Source organism: Miscanthus floridulus, chromosome 3 (genome assembly GCF_019320115.1).
Source record: "Miscanthus floridulus cultivar M001 chromosome 3, ASM1932011v1, whole genome shotgun sequence".
Taxonomy (NCBI): Eukaryota; Viridiplantae; Streptophyta; class Magnoliopsida; order Poales; family Poaceae; genus Miscanthus; species Miscanthus floridulus.
Window position 1 is genome coordinate 13,223,746 of NC_089582.1, and position 4,302 is coordinate 13,228,047.

At 47.4% G+C, this 4,302-nt stretch overlaps 1 pseudogene; it reads left to right on the plus strand.

The window, feature by feature from the left end:
- The first annotated feature begins 2,448 nt into the window (after positions 1 to 2,448).
- On the plus strand, positions 2,449 to 4,026 carry LOC136545019 (uncharacterized; annotated as a pseudogene).
- The last annotated feature ends 276 nt before the right edge of the window (positions 4,027 to 4,302 follow it).

The following is a 4,302-nucleotide window of genomic DNA, read 5'->3' on the forward strand; positions in this document are numbered from 1 at the left end:
AGGCTTACTCGCTAGACATGAATGAATTATGCTCTGTTTAGGCGATTATCATATTACTATTATGCATAGAACCAGTTACCAAATGTACCTCTATTAATTGTTTTACAAATTTCAACTATTTTCAAAATAAAATGGGTTGAAATACTGTTATATTATAGGATATAAATGCATAGGCAGAGGCTGGAGTTTTTCATTCCAAATCCATGTATCAACCAAAGTTCAAGAAGGCGCTAGGCGCTTTGTAGGCGCTGACTCATAGCCTAGCGCCTAGGCTACCCTAGGTGTTTTAAGATCTTTTTCTAGGCGTTTAGCCAATTTAGCACACAACATATATATTATATACATAGCAGAAATGCTTAATAAATTAGTTAAATAGAGACATAGAGTAGCTGAATACAGTATATAAAAGAGAGGGCCAGTAGACATACCTTAGTGGCTTACTGGCTTAGGCTCAATAATCAATAGACAGCTTGTTCCTAGTTCCTACAGCAAGGACTGACAGCTTGTAAATACTCAATAGATAGCAAGCAGTTCATAAAAAAAATAGAAAATAGCAAGTTGACATTCAGGCAATCACAGAAAACAGATACATACATGCAGATTCAGATTCAGTCATTCAGGCATGTGTATTCAGTCATTCCATTCAGATTCAGTATTCAGTCATTCAGATTCAGAGTTTCATTCAGAAGTTTATATTCAGGGCAGGGGAGGGGAGCAGCGAGCAGGGGAGAGGAGCAGTGGAGGGGATCAGCCGGCGGGGGAGGGGACTGACCTTGCCACTTGCGGGCTGCTGCTTAGGGGGGAGACCGTCGGGGAGGCGTGCGCTGACGGGAGGACGAGGCCGGCGAGAGGACGAGACCGGCGGGAGGGGTGCGCTGGCGAGGACGAGCTTCCAGGCGAGAGGGGTGCGCCGGCAAGGACGAGCTTCTAGGCAGGTACGAGCACGACCGGTGGGAGCAGCTTCCAGGCAAGGAGGAGCGCGGCCTGCGTGAACACCTTCCCGGCGAGGAGGAGCGCGGTCAGCTAGGAGAGCTTCCCGGCAGGGTTCCAGGGACGTGAGCGGCCGTTCGAGTGCCAACTGCATGCGATTCTTCTTTTCCCCCTTCTCCCCCTCTTATCCCTCCCGCGCGAGACTTCTTTCCCACGCTCGAAGCCAGCTATGCACGCGCGCGTCCGCAGGGGTGGAAATATTCGCGCGCTTGCCCGCGGCGTCCGCCTCCATGCCGCTTAGGGCGCCTCCGCGCTGCCGAATCGCCGCCGAGGGGCCGCCTTGAGCCACCGAGGCTCTGCGCCCACCTAGAGCTCCCCCTACCCCGTAGGCCAGGCGCGGACCGTCGCCTAGCGACTAGTCACGCCTAGGTGAGCGCCTGGCGTTGCCTTTTTGAACTTTGGTATCAACTCGATGTACTGCTCCTGGAATGCAATAAAATCTTCTGTTTCAAAAAAAGTATATAAATGCATAAGTCTGCGTTTGGATAACACGATAAAGGGAGGTGGGAATGGGAAATAGAGGGTGGCGGAAATCATCTCCTGCGTTTGATTTGATAGATGGGATAATAGCGACGGAGATGAAATAGATATGGTGGTCTCGTATGGCACCAATAGGGATGGGTTATGAGCAAGATATGGTTGGTGCTACGGAAAATGGGTTGACTCAAAATGGTGTTTGGCTAGTTATGGGTGGTCAGAGAGAAGGATGGACCAAGAGATGTGTTGGTCGTATGGATCAGTGGTTCCACTTGTGTCCATGGTTTTTGAGACATATCCTACATGTCATAGGACGACCCCATAATGTTTTAGTGACGTCATATTGCCTAGGCATCTAAGCATATCCCCGCTATATAGGACACCAAAGCCTCAAAAAACTATGCATGTGCATGTCAGATTCACATCTACTGAGAACCGGCCAAACGGATTAACAAATCCATAAATAAGTTAGTTATGGGGACTTAAAAATACATTTGAAAAGTTTGTGGATAAAGAAGAGGGCACTATGAGAAAAGTTTCTGACCCTCAATGCATTTTGCTGTGTTCTCCACTGTGCACTATCCAACTCCACTATTGACTTGCATGTTCCCTTTTCCACTAGGAGATTTGGACGTCGCTGAGTTCTTTATTATTTAGGTGTTGTGCACACCAATTCCTCGACACCCGTCTCTATCATTCTTAACCTGTCTCCTGCATGATCATAGCCTGTCTAACTTATGGAGCTCGCTGTCTTTAATATATTTTCTTCTAACATCACAGATGCATTTAACATCCAGAATACCTCTCTATAGTAAACAGGGTAAAACTGCCACAGCTTTCATGCAGTTGTGTAAAATTTTTATTGTGGTAAAACGTTCATATATCCTTTACCTGAAAACAAATACAAGGTTCATATATCTGAAAATGTTTCATATTGCTTTCTCCTGAGCAGGGAAAGAGTGCTACATATGCTTGACCCTAATGGCGGCAGAGATGGTCAGTTCCGTGGTTGCCCAGGAGACAGTTAGCCAAATCCTATCTGGTCTAGTTCAGAGGTATGCGGAATCAAATGATGCAAACAGAAACTTTGAGAGGTTAGAGATGGCACACATCAGGCTGGAGGCTGCTCTTGAGACATCTAACAAGTGGCAGATCACTGATGCATCTTTGCTGCATTGGCGCAAGAAGCTGAAGCGTGTTGCCGAAGAGTGTGATGACATGCTGCACAAATTCAAGCAAAGGATCCATGAAGACGAGCAGGTGGAACAAGAGCTGATGAACTCCTCCCTCCATAGCCGGATTGCACGCGCTACTAAGTCATTCATTTTCTCTGCCTTCAGTGACAAAAATGAGCCGAGCAGATCCATGGTTCAAAGGTTCGAGTGGTTTGCAGATGGAGCCAGTGAATTTCTGAGATACGTTGAAGTTGGTGGCACACCACGCTGTCACATGCCATTCAAGTCTCTTAACAGGAACCTTTTTGCGGGCATGGAGCTCCTGCATAAGATTGTTTGGGGAAATGAGTACCTTTCTTATCTGCTATGGCTGGTCCCTTCCATCACTCCGGGTCATGGGGTAGAAGCCTGCCTGAAATTCGTCCATAAAGATGATAATGCACCGGAGAACAACTTCTTTCTTTGTGCAATGCTGCAGATATCTGAAAGCACAGACAGAGTTGGGACAGTAGTGAACTGCCTGCAGCTCTTTCCTCCTTGTTTCCAGCCTACAATTGAAACCATCAAGAAAGAGCTCACTCAGCTTCCTACACAGGACTTCTCATGGGTGCAAGAAGCACTGGGACAATCTCCACAGCTTCTGCACTCAGTGGTTTCGTCCAGACCCATTGTGTTGCAAGAAGCAAGTCAAGCAACAAGGTCTGCAGAATAATAAGCCTCGTTGCATTGGTCAACCAGACATGGTACGAATTCCAGATGTTTCTCTGGATTCATTCTAATGCACTTGGAGTGTCAAGTCCCGGTATCCGAGCACAACTACAAGCAGCAGACCACAACCTCGCCATCTCGACGCAGAAGTTCTACGCAGGACTACTCTCCATATCTGAAAGCTGGGCTCCTCTTCACGCCCCATGGTTCTACGAAGCATAGGCTTCCTGAAGAAAAGAACTCTGCAGTAGTGATGGTCTACGGTGAAGAACAGCACTATGTGCATACTGACATTACCTTGGACCAGATGAATGAGATCTTGCTGCCAAAGGCAACAGATTATTTCTACCAGAACCCCGAGGCGACATCCTGCCAACTGCTTTGGAAGTCTAGACATGGCACTGAGTACATTGAGTTCGAGAAGCCAAGGATGGAGGAGATGCCATGTGCAGAACGACGGGCAATTTCTAGGGCAGGTAGTAGGAAAAGGAAGCTGCAGGTGCAACAAGATCAGGTGCAGGTGCTGGCGAGCTGGAATCGCAAGGTGGCTTCCTTCCTCAATTCGTGGGTTGCACATGCACCTGTCCAGCTGCGAGGCTTGATCCTGGACTGGATTCAGAGAGGAAAGGAAAGTCAGCGAGTAGTGCCACCGCCGCCACTGCACCTGAAAATCTGAATCTATCATGTATAACTTAGATTAAATCGTACCATAGGCTCCGGAAGGAGATTAGACAATCATGGGATTTTCTTTTCTTTTCTTTTTTGCTTCATGTACTTGTGTGCAATCAATGATCGCAACCTGCTGTAAACATTGTCTTTTATTTATTTGATTCGACTGGCACACTGCCGGAGACGGCTTCTTTACCGAGTGTCCCAGACTTGCCGAGTATTTTTTATCGGGCACTCGGTAAAGAGGCTGTTTGCCGAGTGCCAGAGAGAAAGCACTCGGCAA